This window comes from Akebia trifoliata, chromosome 11, assembly GCF_017979445.1.
Source record: "Akebia trifoliata isolate Shusen 1 chromosome 11, ASM1797944v1, whole genome shotgun sequence".
In the NCBI taxonomy this organism is placed as follows: domain Eukaryota; kingdom Viridiplantae; phylum Streptophyta; class Magnoliopsida; order Ranunculales; family Lardizabalaceae; genus Akebia; species Akebia trifoliata.
In genome coordinates this window covers 26,050,675-26,072,041 of record NC_141385.1, presented here as the reverse complement: position 1 = coordinate 26,072,041, position 21,367 = coordinate 26,050,675, and the positions used below count along the sequence as shown (strand labels likewise).

At 34.1% G+C, this 21,367-nt stretch overlaps 1 long non-coding RNA gene across 1 annotated transcript; it reads left to right on the top strand.

Moving 5' to 3' along the window:
* Positions 1 to 2,547: 2,547 nt before the first annotated feature.
* On the top strand, positions 2,548 to 19,885 carry LOC147391173 (uncharacterized). Its single transcript, XR_015182524.1, has 4 exons — positions 2,548 to 2,626; positions 18,555 to 18,613; positions 19,443 to 19,525; positions 19,609 to 19,885. It is a non-coding gene; the product is annotated as an uncharacterized LOC147391173 (long non-coding RNA).
* Positions 19,886 to 21,367: the final 1,482 nt, after the last annotated feature.

Below are 21,367 nucleotides of genomic sequence, written 5' to 3'. Positions count from 1 at the left end.
AGTAAGAAATTGGCTAGCTTGACTAATCCAATATGATTTCAAAATTTTGCTAAGGGTCATCAAATCAACATGGTTCATCATGTCAGTAATCCAATGCCACAATCTTGTAGATTTTCATGGAAAAGTTTAGATCCGAAAATAGAAATCACATTACTTTTTTTTTTTTAGCTTTGATCCAAGGTTTTGGAAATGAACGGCCGTGAAATCAAATTTAAAGTCAACATTTAAATGAAAATTAACTTTTAAGAATTTATTTGAAAAAATATATATATAGATATTTATTTTAAAATTCTGAAAATTTCATTCACCACAAGCATGTGGTAATGGATCACTTTTTCGAATGCCACGTGGCAAGGTCAATGATCCTTAGTAAGGAATAAACTTTGCTAAGCTAGTAAAACTAGCCCCCAAACAAATTATAAAACAAAACTTTTTTTTTTATGTTGCTGCCAGCAACATTGACAATCCAACTCACATGTTTTTAATATGTTGCTGCCATTAAAAACATGAAAAAAAAATGTTTAAACATTGCTGGCAGCACAACATTCACAACATGAATAATGAACAAGACATTATCTCACACAAAAAAAAAAAAAATTATTGACATTATCTCACACAAAAAAAAAAAATTATTGCTGCCAACACGGCACTCACAGCAAAGGAAGAAAGAAAAAAAAAAATCAATGTTTTTGTTGCCTCTATTTCTGCCAGCACAACCTTCTTTTATTTTTATGTTTTTGTTTTGTTGTTGCCATAGCCACAATGCTCATAACTCACAACTCACAATGTATGACTCATGAGTCATGACTCATATTTCTATGCTTGCCACCATGAGACACAATTACTTATTTTTAGTATTGCTGGCAGCAACCACTCACACTTGAGTTATCTTTTTACCTTTTCTTTTAATCAACCAAAACGGCAAAAATTTTTATTTTTTTTCAAAGTACTGAAGGGGTTGCAAAGGAGACGCCTCTCTCTCCTTCATCTCTCTCTCTCTCTGTAAATCAGCATTTAAGCCTTTCTTTTGTTTTTTTTTTTAAAAAGAAAGAACAAAAAAAAAAAGTTTTCAAAACAAACTAGGAATCGTTGGTTGAAGAACCACATGGTTTTTTTTTTAGAAAGCAGCCAACAGAAATTCGGCTTTAAGAAAAAATGGCTCCTCGAAAGAGATCAGCCGTTCCACTTTGAATAAAAAAACTTTCCATCGATCAGCGCAATTTTCTTCAACAAACAAACAAAAGGGTGATTAAACTTAGATCGAATAGATCTCAAGAGGGGCTGCCGATTCAGAGTTTTGTGTCTCTCCATCGACAATTTCTCGATTCCCAAATCAATCGGATTGAGAGATCAAAACCGATCGTATTTGTTGAAGAACGATGAAGCTGGGGTAAACAATGATTTGAAACGATGGTCTCTCTTGTTAGAGACAATGAAAATGATGGTCTCTCTGTTAGAGACGATGGAGTGGGGAAGAAGATAGGTTTGTTCTTTTTTTTTTTTTAAAGAAAATTGATTAAAGAGTTTAGAAAATAAAAGAACTTCTCTACTAACAGCACCTCATCTATTAATGTAAAAATGTTAAGGGCTTGACCATTAAAAATGGTTTTTACTATGGACACACCAAAAATAAAATAAAAAGCGACGGGTTACTGCTAACAAAACTTCAAAAACTCTGTTTTTTATTTTTTATATTTTTATTTTTTATTTTTCCTTTCTTCTTGCTGTCAATGGACAGCACGTCTTTGCCTAAAAAAAAATCAACACCACAAAAGAAAAAAAAAACTAATGTTTTTGAAAGATAAACCATTGAACTCCCTAAAAATTTTTTTTTTAAGAAAATATTGTCAAAAGACAGATTGCACACATTAAAAAAAATTCTCCCTTTTTAAAAAAAAAATAAAAAAATAAAAACCTATACACGCATCTAAAAAAAAAATCATTATTCAACCACCATCATCCCATCTTCAATCAAACGATTCCTTTGAACTCTCGCGTTATTTAGGGTCATTCCGAATGACTTTCGATTGAACCATAACAAAAAAAAAATGATAATATGCATCAGTAGAATATCCATAATCCAAATACACAATCAATAATTGAAATAATAAAAATAAAAATAAAATAAAAACATGCAAACTAATAACTAGAAATAAAAACAGTCTAGGTCATTTTAGCAATGCTCCCATACTTGGGGTTTTTTAAGTCTGATCCTCAAAAGTCCCCAGTGGAGTCGTCACTAAAAGCGTCGTCGATCCGCAGGGTGCGCGGATCCGCTTTTGACCTTTGAGGTTTGGGAGTCGCCACCTAGTTATTACAGTCTAGGAACCGAATATCGATTCTAAACGGACAAAAACAACTAATCTACTTAAGAAATAACTGAGTTCGGGGATCAAATTATGGGTTGGAAGGTGTTGGGCACCAATCCCGCCCGGCAAACGTCGGTCTCTACTAATTCCCAAATAAACTACATTGCTAAAAAATCTAAGTAATAATAATAATAAAAAAATTGTATTCCTTTCTGAAGACAACGGTCTTGTTCCCTCAGATCTGATAGAGCAACTTCTTGTACAGTACTCCTTGCTTCGTTCTGTCTCCGGATCTGATTTCTGATCTCCAAGACAAGGTATCTCTTTCCTAGATCTGGATTTTTCAAAATTTTTTATGGATTTCTGAGTGTTTTTTAAGAGCTTCTAGGTATTTTACGAGCTAAAATCGAAGTATGGGTGTTAGGTAAGGAGTTGGGACTTCAAAATTAGGGTTTCTAGGAGGTTAGGGAAGCTTTTTGACCTACTTCTCTTAGGGTTTATTATTTGATATGAAAATAGGGTGTGGAAGCTCCTATTTAGAAACTTTTTTAAGTGCCTTTTAGATAGAGTTAAGGTTTAATTATAATTCTTTTAGAGAGAATTATTGTTTAATTATAATTCTTTTAGAAAGAGTTATTATTTAGTTAGAATTCTATTAAATAGATTTATTATTTAATTAGGATTACTTTAAATAGAATTATTATTTAATTAGAACTCTATTAGAATTTTTACTTTTAGTCTCATTTAATCGACTTTAAGATTTTGACTTTAGTCCTACTTGGTTGACTTTTAATATATTGACTTTAGTTTTACTTGAGTGACTTTAAGATCTTGACTTTAGCCTTACTTGATTGACTTTAAGATTGAGTTTAGTCTTACTTGATTGACTTTAATTTTTTGGAGAACCCCATTTATTATATCTTTAATTCTTTGGGCCCCCAGATGGGGGGTCCTTTAATAAATATCCGGGCAACCATCAACAATTTTGCTTGAGAGCCTGATTGATCGATTTTTTTTGTTCAAAATTTTAAATTAATTTTATTAATGTTTCACTTTACATTATTTAATATTTTATTTATTAATTTAGAAAATTTTAATTATTAAGATTGTAAAATTACCGTTTTGCCCTCGGAGAGGACTTTTGCGTTTTAAGTCGATTTTTTATGTTCCAGGATGTTTTAGAATCGATTTTTTGTAAGGAATTCATTGGGAATATTTGTTTGTGTCATTTATGAAATTTTTGTGCGAAATGGTCATGAACTTTATGAGGGGCATTTTCATAATTTTGTCAAATTTTGTGAAAATTGGCGAAATTATTTATTCGATTTCGATTTATTGTTTTACGTGTTTAAAAAGGTTTTCCTAAGCATAACGTAGGCTCTAAGGATGTTTTAAGGTTAGGGGTATGTTGATAATTTGATTATTTTTTAGTGATTTTTATTGTGAAGGTTATTTTTGTCTACAAAATGATGATTTCTATGTTTCTGGGGTCATATTTTCCTAGCGTATCGTAGTTTCTATAATTTTGTCAGTTCGAGATACCTCATCCGGATTTTTGAAACATATTTAGTAACAAATAAAGCATTGGAATAATCATCCATCATGGGAAATCGTTGCAAGCGGGTTGACGAGTTGATTAATCAGGTGGATGCAAAAATGGGGTGTCTACAGCACCTTGTTTAAGTTCATGTTTGTCAAGAATTCAAACTTTAATCGATCACCTAGATTAAGTTAAATATATCATTACCTAATAAATATTATTTATTAATGGAGAAAATTAATATAAAAAATTCACTAGAGGAAAATATGCTAAAAACCAAAGATCTAATAGAGTAGTTGATAAATTGAAGAATAAAATGAGAAAAAGGTGAGTAAAAGCTATATTTTAGGGAGTAGAGTGAAATTAAAGTGCAACTTTGACAGGGGTAGGAGAGAAGAACACTACAACTAACAAGTTAAAATATTACTTTGAAGGCTAGTTATGTCTTTTTGCCTCTTATAGGAAGAAAAAACTTACTTTCCAATATATAAAACATGAAACGCTCATTTATGATTTTAAGAGGAAAAATATTAAAATGCTCAAATCCAAACCCTAAACAATGCATTTGGGATTTTTTATTTGACATAGCAATGGAGGACTTGTGGAAGACTTGGTGACCTCAAAATTGTCTAACCTTTATCACTCTACCTGGGACTTCTATAATTATAAGGGATGGAGCCATGATTGTTTTCTTCATCAATGATCAGTTGACCTTCAATTATCTTTTTCTTTTCATTCGATATTCCTTTCGAGAAGGTGAGTTTGTTAAAGTTTATGTTTTATTGGCTCATTTTCTATTGTATCGTGTGAGTAAGAAATTCAATCTATATGTGCTTTTTTTTATTATTAAGTAAATTCAAGATAAAGATTTAGGACACCCTTTTCTATGTAAATTCAAGATTTCTAACTTATTTTGATCTGCTCTTTATTTCTTCACTTTATTGAGAAGTTTTATGAAGTTTTCTTTTTTAATGGGTTCATCAAATTTTCATCAATAAGAATCCCATTGCTTTATAGTTATTATTGATCTTTTCCAAAAGAAATGTTGATTCATTGAAAATCCATCACTTGAATTTTCTTTGACTCGGATTCTCTCTCAAGCACCTAGTACGGTCCCTACTTAGTAATTTAAATATAATTAGTAGTTACAATAAGATTTCTTGAGATATATATTATATAATAGGATCTAGTTGAATATAATTAAGATTGTTAAAGATTCAAGGATGTGAATATTTTATTTTGAAATCATATCTTTTAAAGTAGGGTATAAGGGTTCGGGGATATAAGTTGAAAGAAGGGATGAGAAGAACATGTGTTTGGGAGAAATCCTTAAGAGACAAATAGTGTATCATTTTCATCATCAAAGCCTCATCCTATAAATTAGGGTTTAGTTGTGCAATTGATGTTCCTCCATTTACTTTTATTTATAGCAGTGTTTTCATTCAAATTGAGGATATTAGTATTCTCACTGTCTAAATATTACTATTAAAACATATGTTTCACTTTTTAGATAGTTCCTTTTGATAAATTTCTATAATTTATAACCAAAAAAATAAAAGAAAAGAATATTTTGTACTCTAACTTAGAAATTAGTTTAGTGGACTAATTAGTCTTCATGAATAACTAAAATATGATTGCACAAAATGACAAGTTTCTATGAAAACATCTAAGTTGGGTTTTTGACTTAATTAATAGTCAAATATTATTGTTTTCATACTATTAAATGATGTGTTGTGATATGTTTTTGTCATTTGTCTTTGTTTTGATCGGTTATGTAGGAACATTACACTATAATGATCTACTCCCTCAGTAAAACTTTCAATGAGGTGAATAAATTTTTCTTTACTATTTGTTATATTATTTTTTTTAAATTTTCTACTCGTGGTTATATGTTTGTCCATTATTTACTTTAGCATTACATTTTTGATTTCATACATCAATATATAGTTGTTTAGCTTGATAAGAAAGCAAGTAATGCTACAATTCAAATTTTTTATTGAGCCCTTAGTATTATGTTCTTTCTTTTATTATGGGTACAAAAATGCTTTCTGAATTTTATTGCTTGCTCTAGGACTTGCTCATTCCCAAAGAATGCCTTGTCTTTAAACCTTGCTTTAATGTATATCCTCTCACTGACTTATTGAAGAAAGACATTGCATGGTCCTAGTCAGACCGATGCCAAGAGGCATTTGAAGACCTCAAGAATGCCATGATGGAAGATTCCCTACTTATTTTCTTGCCACTGATTAAGAAGATATATAAAATAATAACCCATTGTTGAAGAAGGGTATTGGGGAAAGAAATTAGGTTCTTAGAGAGAGGTTGAAGGTGAGGGTATTTCAATCTTTTTTGGTAGTCTCTAAAATAGAAGACTGTCATCAAGGGAGCATCCAAATTGTGTCCAAAATTTAGAAAGGTTTGTCATCAATTTCAGAACATGAAGGGGCAAGGATGAATAAAGAGATAGAGATATATGAGGAGTAAAGGGCTAAGAGGAAGCTTGAGGATGCGAAGATGGAGATATAGATTTGGAGGATTTGGGTTTTGTATATATATATATATGGAAGGTATTTATGAAGGTTGCACTATGTGAAAAATGTAAAAATGGATGAAATTTTTTGTTGGGCTTGGTCCAACGAATTTTAGAACCCCTGATTTCGTGGCCATTGACCCACTTTGTTTTTTTTCCCTCAAAACACATTATGCTACGTGCGAAACTCCCTCTTTCTCTGTCTCTGATCTCTCAAAGTTATCTCTCGATCTCTCAACCTTGGAAAAGATGGAGGGAAGAAGAAGCCATTAACCTTAACATTGAATTCACTTTTTAAATTTCTCTGTTGTTTAATAAATCTTTGAATAAATTTAAACTTTTTATTAATTTAAAGGTTGCTGTACATGATGTATTTATATAGATTACATAATGTATCATGGGGATCTTAGCTAAAAAGAAAGAAAAATAAAAAATTCTTGTAGAGATCGCTAGAGATTTGAAGGGATATGTACAAGATATACAAGCTGTATAGATATGAAGAGATAAGATATACTGTACAGATCTGTAGAGGTAAGATATACATGGTAACTTCCTAATATTCCTCAAGTTGGAAGGTGAATATTATGAACACCCAACTTGCGAGTCAAATCATAGAAATGGGAACCACCAAGTGGTTCAATGAAGATGTCAGCAGGCTAGAGTACAGATGAAATGTGAGTACTTCAAATGATGCTGTTTTGAAGCTTCTCAAGAATGATATGACAATCGATCTTAATGTGTTTGGCATGTTCGTGGAAGACTGGATTAGCCAAGATGTGTAATGCAGCCTTGTTATCATAAAATAAGGAGATCAGTTTGGGGTGAGAAATATCGAAATCATGTAAGAGGTAAAGTAACCACTTGACTTCACAGCAATGGGCGATATTCCAAGCATGACGAGATAAAGTCAATGTCTTCTAAAATTTTAAGGGGATACCTGTGTTGAGACAAATAAATACCACTTTTAAAATGAGCCATTTCTAGTCTCAAAAAATATTTGAGATGGCTATGATCCTTCAATTTTAAAGAATTATAAAGAAAGGTTTTGAGGATAGTAATGGTGGAAAGATCATTGCTTGTGACAATGATGTCATCCACACAAACAAGCACATCAGTGAATGTTGAACCTGCAGATCGAATGAAAAGGCAGTGGTCAACCTTGGATTGAAGAAAACCAACATCAAGCAAAGTAGGTGAAAATTTGGTGAACCATTGGTGAGAAGCTTTCTTTAGCCCATACAATGATTTGTTCAATTTGCATGCACGAGTCTTCCCCTTTCGAGCAAAACCAGGAGGAAGTTGTATGTAAACTTCCTCCTTTAAGTCTCCAAGCAGAAAAGCATTGTTGATATCCAATTGATGTAGATGCCAGTGTTTAATCACAGCAATATCTAATAGGACGCATACAGTTGTTAGTTTGGCAATAGGATCTAAACTTTCTTGTTGGCTATGTCCTTATAGCAACAAAGCGGGCTTTGTACCTTTCAATGGAACCATCAGAATTGAACTTTATTCTGTAGACCCATTTACAACCAATGGGCTGCTTATTGGGAGGAATTAAAGTGAGGGTCCAAGTATTGTTGGCCTCGAGAGCACTAATCTCATTAGCCATAGTCTCACATCAATTAGGATCGATAGCTTGATGAAAGGATTAAGGTTCTGCAATAGATGAGATGGCCATAGAAAATGCATGATATGCAAGAGATAAATGATGATAAGAAAGAAAATGTGATAAAGGATAAGGAAAGCTTATTGATATATTGGTCATTGATAGATGAGACAAAGCTGGGAGAGGTTGCTAGGCTAGACCACAATGATAATCCGTGAAATATGTGGGGTTTCGATGTGCGAATGGAACGTCGTAGTGTGGGTGTAGTGGTGTTAGTTAGATCACCCGAGGGTTGGAAGATGAGGATGGGTTAGAATTGGATATAGTAAAAGTAGGCTGGGTAGGATCTATAATAAGGAGAGGCAAAATGGTTGAAGAAGGAGAATGATAATGTGGATGTTGGAATGGAAAGATAGCCTTGTGGAAAATGACATCAAGAGATCCAAAAATGGAATGAGTTTGTAGATCATATACTTTGTAACCTTTTTTTACCATATGAGTATCCTATGAAAATGCATTGTTTTGGATGTGCATCAAATTAGGTTCGTGCAAGAGCGTGTGTGTAGGCATAGCAAAGGCAACCGAAAACTCAAAAATGAGAGAGGGGTTTGGCATTAAGGGAGAGTGGTGGGGGTACGAATAATTAAATATGCCGCAGTTAGAACACATTTTCCCAAGAATTTAATGGGTAAGTTGGCTTGGAAACGTAAGGCTCGGGAAACATTAAGAATATGTCTATGTTTGCGCTCAACCACTCCATTTTGTTGTGGGGTTGCAACACAACTATATTAATGGATAATGTGAAAAAAAAATGTCATTTAGAATTCTAGTCCATTGTCAGTCCGAATCTGTTTTACCCATTTATCAAATTGGTTGGCAATAATTTAATGAAGGATTGCAAAAGAAATGGAGTTTCAGATTTGTGGGTCATTAGATAAACCCATTTTCTTCGGGTAAAGACATCAACAATGGTAAGAAAAAAACGTGCTATAGTGAGGGATACTATATGATGAGGACCCCATAATTCACAATGGATTAAATAATAAGGAGTTGATGCAATAATATAGCTTAATGGAAATGGTAAGTTAGTATGTTTAGCAAGTGGGCAAATAAACAATGATGAAAGTCCGCAATCCATATACCAGAAATATCGTGTGATGAAAAATTTAAGCTCTTATTAGATAAACGGCCTAAACGAAACAGCCAAAGATCAGTGGGAGATGTAGAACCACTGAAACTATAGAAGCAATAAGACTCGAGAAGTGGTATAGGCCCTCCCCGCTCTTTACCCGCTCTAATCGTCATCCTCAAGGAAAGGTCTTGAATGGTACAAGAATTGGAGGAAAACATTAGTGAGCAGCTTCATGCACAGGCAAGCTTGCTAAATGAAATGAGGTTGAAGTTAAAAGAAGGATAAAAAAGAATATCAGGAAGAATCAATGTAGGTTAATGCAATTGTGCCAATGTGTGTAACTGAGGCATGGTGTCCATCAGGAAGTTTAACAGTAGAAGACCCAATGCATCAGTTACACACATTGGCACTGATAGTTTTTAAGGTGAGTCTGCCTCTCTCTCAGGTTGGTGGATCCATAACATTATTCAGGTTGTTGAAGAAGAGATCTAGGGTTTCTGATTCCACAAAATATATTAATTTTGTTCTTTTGTATCTCAAAATTTTTAATTTTGCACGACGAAACAAAATCTAAGAGTAGATAAAAACTTTATTATATATCCAAATGATTTATAGATCTGAGTGTTTTGATATTGTTAGATCTGAATTTTTTTCTCACCAATTTTTCTTTGTCCTTGGACTCAAGTGGATCTTCTATGGTGAGATTTTTAGAAGTAATTGCTTGCTTAATCTGAATATAAAACGAAGGCAAAAATTTCTTTCTTTAGCGGATCTAGACCTCATTCAAGCTCTTCAATCTCTGAATTTTTTTAAGCTTTAATGTTGTAGAAAGAAAGCAAGAGATATAACAACTTGGGGAATATCTCTGTTGAACAATCTGAAGTGGTACAAATTTTGGATTTTAGATTTTTTATTTTTTCACACTGCCTTGCTTTGAATCTCCATCCTCTCCAAGTACTAGGAAGTTAGGTTCAAGTGCTTCGTACTTAGATGGAATGAACTTTGTTAAAAACCAGCAAATATTCTTTATTCATGGGTTGTAGGGCAGTTTGAGGAGTTACAAAGTTACAATTTGATTGTTAAAGGCTATAGTAGAATATTCTAACAGGGTATCATTTTCCCCACTTCTGAATACATCTAATACTTCACCAAAGTCTTGTTTTACTAAAAAAAAGTCATCTTTTGTTGTGTATTATTAAGATAAAGATCTATGTGAGTTAAATTGAACTCTTTTGTGAACTGAGGGATATGATTAGTAGCATTGCTTTGGTAATTTCGGCCTTTTATGGGATTTTAATGGGTTTTTATTTTTAATTATTTTTTTTTCTAGCATGATTGCTCTCAATGATTTTTATTGAGAAATTGAACCCTGTATTTCTAGGCTTTTTGTTTGGCTTGTACTATGTATTTTAGCTTACCAAGTTAGCCAAAAAATTAAACGAGATTGTACGTACATTTCAGTAATTTCTTTACTCCTTTATTGGCATTTGATTAGTTTTCATTAAAATTCAATTCTCCAAAAGAAGAGGTTGCAATTGTATCCTCAGATTTTAAATTATTGAATCAATTAGATGTTCTTTGGCAGCATTTTGATGTGAGGAAATTTCTAAAATGTCATTCCCTATATGAACTCTAGCTTTAATCTCTCTCAATGCTTTTCCATTGTATAGTTTTAAGAATCTGGGATGATAGAAATGTTATTTCACTAACATTATAGTTTGAATGAATCAAATAGGGAAAATAGAAGTTTTCTTCGTTGATTTCTGACTTATGGTCATTACTAAATAAATTAGACCTATGTACAATATTTGTTTTTTCATTTTTATTTCTAACCAAATCCTTCATTTTTTTTAGGTTAAATTACCATTTCGTGAGATGAAAATGACTTATTTAGGATTCTGGGTAATTGTTCATTTTAATTACCAAAACAAGAATGATCACTTTTTTGTTAAAAAAAATTCAGAATAGTAACGTATTCGGCAGTTTTAAAGTGACTACTTTGCAAGTTTAAAGTGACAATTTCGCAGGTTTAAAGTAACTATTTCCAATGAGTCACTTTAAACCTGCAAAATAGTCACTTTAAAAACCTCCAAATTCGTTATCGTTCACGTTGGTAATTAAAATGAACAATGAGCCGAAATCGTAAATTCCTCAAAAGTGGACATTTTTTCTTAAATATCCCTTATTTTATATTTATAATGAAATTTCATCATGTGTGGTTAGAAAGAGGCTGTGGTAGCAGCCCTAGGGTTTATAAATAAAAATAATATATGTTGTTAGGCTCTTTGCAAGAATCTAGAATTTTATAAGTTTTTACGAAGATGATTTTATTTCTATTTGAGTTAGCCTAAGTTAAACTAATTAATAAAATTAATGTACAAATTATTACTATGAAATATGCTCTCAAGTCTCTCTTCTCTAATAACATTTACTAATTGCTTGTGATATGAGAAGATCATCCTTCTACCAGAGGAATTACTAGAAATAATCTACCTCCACTAATTCAGCTAAAGCATTTGAATCTCCAAACAATAAGGACAATGATGAGCTATACAAATATTTTAATCAGATTACTAAGTCTTTCAGCTCATCTAGAGACTCTCACATTAGTTTTGGGTTACCTCAAAATTAACTTCAAGGAACATGTTTCTTCTTAGAAAAGTTATCACATTATGCACTATTTTAGATTTATTATAAGGAGTTTAGGATTTAGAGTATATTATAATTAAATTCTTCTATCATTCTTCCATCCAGTTTAAACCCATAGACGATTATTTAGAGATAGAAGAATTTATGATGTTGAACTGGACTCATTTTTCTTGGGATTATTTTTGACTTCGCCTCAAGGAAGTAGAAGTAAGAAATCTTAAAGGTAATTACAAGGAAATAAAGTTAATACAGTTTTTGGTGGGGATGTAATGCTCTCTGATGGTATGTCTACCTCATCATCTGATTGTTTCATCTGGAAAGCCTAAAAAAGCTAAGAAGACTGATCATCTAATTGCTAAACATTCAAAATAGTATTTGAGAGAGCATTTATATTATTTTTGAACTTGGTGATAATGTAATGGATTCATTGATCTTTGTAAATACAATTACTATTCTTTACGATTGAAAATTTTCTTTCAATTAATCTATAAAAACACTGCATTGTTGATGAAAAGGAAACACAGTTAGTGATCTTTTTTCTTGAGATGCAATATATAGTCTTTGATGCAATTTCTATTCCTCCTTATAAATGCTTTAGTACGAGATCTTTTTGAAAGAATTAACATTTCTTGAAATGGTCAAAACATTTATACAATTGTGTTATGGATACAATTATGGAGTCATATATATATCAAAATACTTCTCTTAATTATCTTGATAACTAGTGTTTAACTCATTTTCGATTTTAATGACTATCCATTTAAGTCATCTACACCCTCTAATTTTTTTCAAAGTGATCGATTATATATAATGCATCTACAAGATAAAGTATAAAGCAAACTTTCTAGTCATAATCCATTGATTGTACTATTTCCATGCACGTTTCATTTCACTTCTTCACCGATCGCTATCATGTTGGACTTTGTCAACATTGGATTGATTAGGGATCAATAGATCTTAACTTTCAAATGTTACTTCAGGAACAAATAATGCTTGGAATCATGCAGGCTTTACAAGCCTCAATCATGCTAAATAGCTTGTATTTAGGTGGAAGTAAAAAATCCTTTGGATTTTGAGGTAAATGGTTTAGGATTCTAAGTTGAGATGGCCTTAATAAATATAGTTTTGTTGGATATTATTTCTTTTTTATGCTTTTACTATGAAAACTCAAAAACTTGTCTGGTTGACATATTATGGTTATTAAAAATTAGCTAGTGAAATTGTTTGAATAGATTGTGATAATGTTTTGTAATGTGAGTGATGTGTTTTACTCTAATTATTATGTGATAATTAATTGAAGTATAACAAGTAAAATGTGAGGTGCCAATAGCACTTATTAAGAAATTGAAGTGTGATAAGTGAAATTTGGGGTGCCAATATGTGCAGATTTTATTTTGAAACAAAAATTTAATAAAAAAAAATAAACATTAGGGGCAATTTTTAACTGCTTATAACAAGATTTATTTTATAATAATAAAATGAGATTAGGGGCAGTTTTAAACCTTCGGGTATTCTTTATCTTTTTTAATTTTAAAAACACAATTTGAAATGGTTATAAACCACCTCTAAACATATAACAAAGTCTTGTAAACAATAGCCATTAATGGTTGAAAACTGCCCTTAAATAACATACATTAGAGGTGGTGTTTTAAAACAACTGTTAAATGGCTAGAATTAGAGGCAATTTTGTAACCACTATTACTTGCCACTAAAAGTTATTGGTGAAGCCACTATCTTGGGCATATGACTAAACCACCCTTATAACTGTTGGAGGTGATTTCATGATTTTGGAGGTAGTTTAAAAGCGCCTCCAATAGATTTTGTAGAGGGTGATGATGATTAGTACCTTCTATTTTCTTAAATCAGTAAATTAAGTTGTTCAAGGAATAGGATGAGATATCGTTTTCTCTATGTGTTGTGAATGGCTGCCGCCTAACAAACATGCCATAATACTTATTGTATGGTTAGATCTGGTGAATGGTAGTGATGTACTCTGCCTCAGGGATCCAAAGTCGTTCCTGCCACCCTCTTCACTAGTGCCGGCGTGGTACCTGTCAAAACTCTTTGACGCTCAAGTTAGAAAAGCAGAGGAATAATATAATAAACTAGTTAAACCTCCAATCCGCCAAAGATCCTTCCCTTAGTGCAAATCGTGCTATTTACAGATCCTTCCTTCAAATAAAGGTTTCCCCTTCTTAGGGGAAGTGATCTAAAGAATTCTCCAATCCTTGGATCCTAAATAGAATGGGATCTTCTAGATTGGATATGCTATATTGGGGAGATCTCTTCTGAGATCTCTAGGCTTGATTTGTGCATATCAGGATTACGGGTATTCTTTGACTAGGTCTGCCTTGCTTGGTAGACCAAGACTCATTCAGTAATCGTGCTAGAGTAGGGCCCCGACCAGTTTCTTGACCTACCAGTTAAAGTAAAGAAGACCCATGTAGGCTCAGACTCAGGTGGGATCCATATTTAGTACTATCGTACTCGTAGCAAAGTAGGACCCCAACCAACTTCTTACTCTGCCAATTATGGTAGAGAAGACCCATGTAGGCCTGGATTCAGGCGGGATCCATCTTTTATGTTATAAAACTCAAGTAAAAATAGGGCCTCGACCAACTTCTTACTCTGCCCATTAAGGAAGAGTAGACCCATATAGGCTTGGATCCAGGTGGAATCCATCTTTAGTACTATAAAACTTGTGTTAGAGTAGGGGCCCGACTAGCTTCTTACTCTAGCAATTAAGGCAGAGAAGACCCATGTAGGCCCGGATCCAGGTGGGATTCATCTTTAGTACTATAATACTCTTGACAGAGTAAGGCCACAACCAGTTCCATACACTACCAATTAAGGTGGTACAGAACCACATAGGCTTAGAGCCAAGTGGGCCTCAACTTGGCTATTTTTATACACAAGCTATTGACATTCGAAGGATCTTTTTTTATTACTAATATTTTTTGAGGTTACAAGTGTTCCACGGTTTAGGAAGTTCTTGATCAGTCATTGTCACCAAATAGTATACTCCCTTCTGGCCTACTTTTTCTACAACGCATGACCCTTCCTAGTTGGGACCCAATTTTTCGCTATTTTGTATTCTAGAATACTCTACGCAGCACTAGGTTTCTTTCTTTGACCTGCCTATGGCGAATTATCTTTTATTAAAGTAATTTTGTACCTTCTGATGATAACTCTCTAGCCTTGTCAGCGCTGCCTTTCGTTTCTCTTCCAACAAATCCAATTATGCGATTATCTGTTGATTTTTCTAGTCAGTCTGCATTACTCTTAACCTTATTGTGGGGAAACTATTCTCTATTGGTATTACTGCCTCCATTCCATAGGCCATAACAATAAAACCCTTGCTCAGTGATGAATGTTATCTTCTTTTGATCTGTTGGGTGAAGTTGTATCTGATAATAGCTTGGATAGCCATCAATGAAGGACAACCTCTCGTGACCTGAAGTCGTCTCGGCATAGGAAAGCTATACTTAAGGTAAGCCTTATTTAAGTTTGTAAAATTAATACAAACCATAACTTTCCCACTCTTCTTTATCACTACCATTATGTTTGTTATCCAATCGAGGAATTGTATTTTCTTGATAAATCTTACTTTGATAAGTTTACTCACCTCTTCATTCACTGCTTTCCTAAAACAAGGTGCCAATTTCCTTAGCTTCTATTTCATTGGCTTGATGGTTGACTTCACGTTCAAATGGCGGCAAATCATTTCGAGGCTGATCCTCAACATATCTTCTATGGACCAGCAAAACACATCTCGATTCCTCCTCAACAGTCTATTAACTCTTTTAGCTTTTTTGATGCCAATTCTGCTCCTACCCTAATCTGCCTACCTCCCCTACGTCCACCATCTAGACGTTCTCCAGGCATAAGGGTTCCCCAGGTTAGATTTCCCTCTATAGTGACTGCTATTGCTGAACGTTCTCTTTAAAAAGATCTTCTTTGTCCAATTTATATACTTGGGCTGTTACTTGATTCCTCGTACATCCCATATCCATTGCGGCATTGGGAATCTTAGGACCTGCTAGTATGTAGAAGGTACTACCCTTATCTTGTGGGTCCACCACCTGTCTAGTATGGTATTATATTGGGAACTTGCTTCGACGACAATAAACCTAGTCATCAAGGTTATAGGTCCTGCCTGCACAAGTAGGATTATTTCTTCCCATGGTTAGCTTGTCCTCCCATCGAACCCAATCAGAGGGGTTACTATTTGAGTGAGCTCATTTCTGTTAAGACTCATCATCAGAAAGGCTGAAGCGTACAAGATAACAATTGAACTACCGTTGTTAATCAACACTTTCTTAAGAGTAAAAGTGCCCACTTGGAGAGATACCACTAGTGCATCATAATGGGGTCTCACTACCCTCTCCATACGGCTCCATCTGCTTTGTGGGCCCGCTTCTTGTTGTATAGACGTGAGTAAGGTATTTTGCTCGCAGTCTCTTAGTTCTTTCATTAGCTCTATCCAGACCTAACCTTCTACTCTCCTACTTAAGAACACCATGTATAACTACTACCCTTCCCTCCTACCCTTCAATAGGTGGCTGATTAGGCCTCTGATTTCTATCTCAAGGTGGATTCTCTCTCTACCTTCTGGGTAGGTCCCTTAATCTGCCCTACTCTGCCAACCTCTACAAAAATCTCCTCAAGGCCTGGCACCTGTTGGTGGTATGTGCCTATACCTCATGATACTCATAGTATCGCTCATCTTGATTTATCAGATCTCAAGGAAGTAGCGTTGGCCACTCAAAGTAAGGCTTGTTCGCGGTGAACGGTAAGATTTCACTAGGAGGCATAGAGAAATATGTTCCCACTCTTCTCTAGTCTCTATCCTACTCGAGTGGTCTCTTCCTGATTTGTTGTTGCAGTTGATGCTGCTTATTGGGCTTCACCACAGCTTGTATTATCTTGCTTTTTCGGATGAGTTCCGGGGATCATCTTCCAATTTGATATATTTTTCTATTCTTTCGAATAGTTCACTCAATGCCTTAGGTCTCCTCTTTACTAGAGACCTATACAACCTTAAGCTAGATGGAAAAGAGTTTTTGAACACCACTACTATCATTCTCTCATCGCAACTTTTCAGGGACCTCGCCTCTTCCCTGAACCTCCATGTGAACTCTCTGAGGTTTTTCTCAGACTGTATGCTTGTGCTGAGTAGAGCGTTTACGTCTCTGCACTCTTCCTATGGCCAATGTACTGTGTTACAAAGACAATACAAAGCTCCTTAAAGGAAGTTATTGATCCACAACGATAATTTTTGGAGTCAAGTTAATATGTTTCCCTACAAGCTAAAATGAAACAGTCAACACATTAAACCCTCATTCCATTCTCACAATGCAAACATTTGTCAGAAGTGGAATAAATGTTATGCTGGGGTCTTTTATCCTAGAGTAAGGGGTGAAATGTGGTGGCAAGAATTTCTTTAAGATTTCTTTTGTCAACATTTCCGCCGTAAAAAAAGACTTTTGAATTCCCCTAATAGCTTGCACTGTCGCCATGCCAATATCTACACTCTTCATCATCTCCTTCTTCTTTCGAATTATCTCTTTGATCTCCTCTCGAGTTAGACCCATTATGGGATCTGCTCGAGTAGTTGCAGTGACAATTTCTATTTTTTCTTTTCCCATTGGGTTCAACGATTGAGAACTTCCTTCTACATTTGAAACACGATCATCTCCAACAGGAGGTTGAGGATTTCTCGATGGGAGATCTTGTCTTGCTAACTGTTGGTTCTCAAGATGTTGAGTTATGTTTCAATTTTGTTCAACCAAGTCATCCATCTTCTTCTGTATTTTTTCTTGCTGCTTCATCATGGTTTCTAATATCGCCAATAGTTGAGCATTTGTAGTAGGTACAACAAGTGGAGGTGCATTAACTTCGATGGTTCTAATAGATTTCCCTATTGTTTCAACTGAAATCAATATACTATTGGGTTCCCACGGATGGCGCCAGATTTGTGTCATCAGATTCTGGTGTACAGTGCTGATGGACTCTACCTTACGCATTCGAAATCATTCTTACCACCTTTTCGCTTGTGCTGGCATGGTACTTGTCAAGAAATTTCGACAATCAAGAAGCAGATGAATAATCTAATAAACTAGTTAGACATCCAAGCCGTCAAAATATCCTTTCCTCAGTGCAAATCGTGCTATTATAGATCTTTTATTCAAATTAGGGTTTCCCCTTTTCATAGGAGGTGACCCTGGAGAATCCCATGATTCCTTGGATCCTATACGGAATAGGAATCGTCTTGATTGGATATGATATATTAGGGTGATCTCCTCCGAGATCTTTGGGCTTGACGTGCCCATATCAGGATTACATGTATTCTTTGACCAAGTCTGCCCTGCTTGGCAGATCAGGTCTCATTTAGTGTTGTGCTACCCTTTTAGCCAGACAAAATGCCCTTTGCCTTGACCTGCCCCTTTGTTGGGTAGCACATGTATGCCAATCTGCGTATGGTAACACTCAACCAACTTGGAAAAATTTACGGTCTAGATAACTGCATGGTTATTTCTCTCTACAATGCCCATTCACATCTTAATTGAATGGTGGCAACTCCTAAACCCATGTAGAAGAGCTCAAACCCCCAAAGGTTTCGAAGTTCACGTATCTACATGTGGGTGTGTATGTGTTACTATACGTTAACATCATGTTCTCTTTATAGTTTGGACTCTATTTCCCTACATCTTATGTTATTGACATGTACGTGTTTTATATGATCAGGTGCATTAAATCTCTTTCTCTATAATTTAAATTTGTAGGTGATCTCATTGGTAAATTGTATTTGTTTATATCAACCAAATGGGTCAGCTGAGTTAAGGTATGGATTTACTTATTGCTTATTTTTCTGTTATTATGTAAAGCCACAACAAATTTAAGGTATTTTGTTGTGTTGGACTAACAAGTGTGATATATGTCCAACAAAAAGTTGTTGAGCTAAAATGTAGTCGCAAACCAAACAAAAAAGTAAAATACATATATCGTTTGATATTATTAGCCTAATATATTAAGTAGTTATATTGCTTTACTTTTCATATATTCTACTCAAATTTTTTTTTCAGTTCTGAAAACTATCTATGGTGTATTTTGCTTGTTAATTCTATTTTTAGCTCTTAAATATATCCTTGTTTGCCAACTCATCACACAAACTTGGGTTGTAAAAATTCCATAGAGAAAAAGCAATAGTAGAAATTGTTGCACTTAAAAAAGAAAGTATTTGAGGAAAAATATGAAATTTTGAGGAACAATACCCCTCTTTCCATACAGCTTGAATTACACAAGATAAACCTGAAAACAACCCTCAGAAGGTTACCTACAACACCTTCTTCTATGTTTACAATTGTAGTTCCTCCTTAAAAAGTTACAAAAGATGGAAAACATTTAAACCTTCTTAAGATTTTGAATATGAACTTTAAAACCATCTTGTACATATTTGTTGTTTTAACGGATTGGTAAGGGAAGAATCTTGATGGAAGGCAATAGAGTTGCAATTCTTTGGTTTGGTTATGTAGTTCAACAATGTATGGAAGCTGCAAACACGCTTAAATCTTGCAATATTGATGTTACGGTCACAAATGCTCGGTTCTATAAACCTTTAGATATAGAGCTCATTAGAAGATTAACTGAAGAACATGAGATCTTAATTACAGTTGATGAAGGAGTCATTGGAGGTTTTGGGTCTCATGTATCTCACTTCCTAAGCTTAAATGGTCTTCTAGATGAACCCCTAAAGGTAATTTTTTTCCTTCAATTTTTGAAGATCTAAATGGTTTTTTTTCTGTCTCAATTCTGATTCTATTTGGTACTTTTATGCAGTTAAGAGTAATGATACTTCCAGATAGATACATTAAACGTGGATCACCCAAATATCAGATTGAAGTGGCAGGGTTTTTTTCAAGGCATATTTCTTCAACAATGTTGTCTCTTATGGGGAAGCCTAAAGAAGCTTTACAGTTCAAATGATCAAACACATGGGAAGCAATTTCCTTTCCATTGTCTTATATTTGTAACTATTTGAGATTGGTTGATGTAAGTATTGTAAACTTGTATTTGTAACAGCTTTAATGCTTTGAAATATTGAGTAATGACTTGACTGTAGATCACTGTTGAAGTTTTGTTATGTTCGATGGTGTGTTCTAAGCATTCATTTGGTTGTGTTGAATAATTTAAGAAATAAGATGTAATAAGTAAAAGTTGGGGTGCAAGTAGCAGCTCTAATTTTTTTCAGGTGTGTATTAATCATTAATTAGCGTGTGGTAAATAATTTAAAAAGTGAGTGTAATACAGAAAAGTTGGGGTGCAAAGAACTATTATTTTTTTGGTGCATTTATGTCAATTTTCAGTAGTGAATTCAACGCTTAATTTGATGGCTTGAATCTGTCCAAAAGTGTATTTTACATAAAAAAAAATTGACAAGTTGGTCTATCAAATTTTACAAAATTCGACGGTCTGGGACAATCAAATATAGCCTTTTTTCATGTAGTATTGTGGAGGTTAGAAGTAATGTTTTGGTAGGATGGATTAGGTTTTTGGTAGGTTGGAGGTAAATGATGGAGGTTTTTGGAATGAAAAGTAGTTATATAGTTAGTGAAATTGATGGATAGGGATAAGGGTGCAACTGGCTCAATATGGTTCGATTTGGGGCTAAATCAGAACCGAACCAACATAGGTTAGTTCTACTAAATAAGAACTAGTAGAATCGAGTTGAATAGCACATAAAACTGAACTAAGGTTGATTTGGTTCTATGGGTTGCCAATATCCTATAAAACTTCTTGGAAGCAACATATTTTAGATGAAAACAAAAAAAATAAATTGTGACCATGAAATTTTATTATAATAAGTCATTAATCTATCCATAAAAAATAATTCGCTAATCTATCCATAAAAAAGAAGTCATTGTTCATAGCCCTAACTCATAAAAACTACCAAGCAATTAGGAGTTCGGTTCTCAATTTGGTTCAGTTATATATAAGCCTTGAATCGAGAACCAAACTAAATTGGCCGGTTCGCCATTTTATTAACCCAAAACCGAGTCGCAACTTATTCGAAATTGAACCAATCTAGCCTAAAGTTATCAGTTTGGTTCCATTTTCAGTTTGAACCAGACCAAGTTGCACTTCTATTAGGAGATACTATGATAAAAGATGGTGTGTAAGAAAGTTATGATGGATGATATTCGGGAATGGTAAATAGTGAGTGATTAAGGATACAAAGTAACAACAAACAAAAGAGAAGAGAAAGACAATGATAGCGAGGCTCGGTTATTTGGTAGCAATTTTTTCAAGACATGGATTGCAAGCATACTTCCCACAACATCAATTGAAATGAATGGGCTCTCCCATGGGAATTAAACCTTGCACTAGTTCCTTCTTATTGAATAAGGCGACGTAGCATCACCTTATGGTTGTATGGTTACATTGAGTTGAGGGACCCCCTCATCTTATGTATCCATGGTTGCCCTAAGATTGCGTTCTAGGGTGAAGAAACATCAACTACAACGAATCTTGTCATCACCGTCACTGGTCCAGTCGAGATTGGTCGGGTGATCTCTACCAACATTCAAGTTGTATCTCT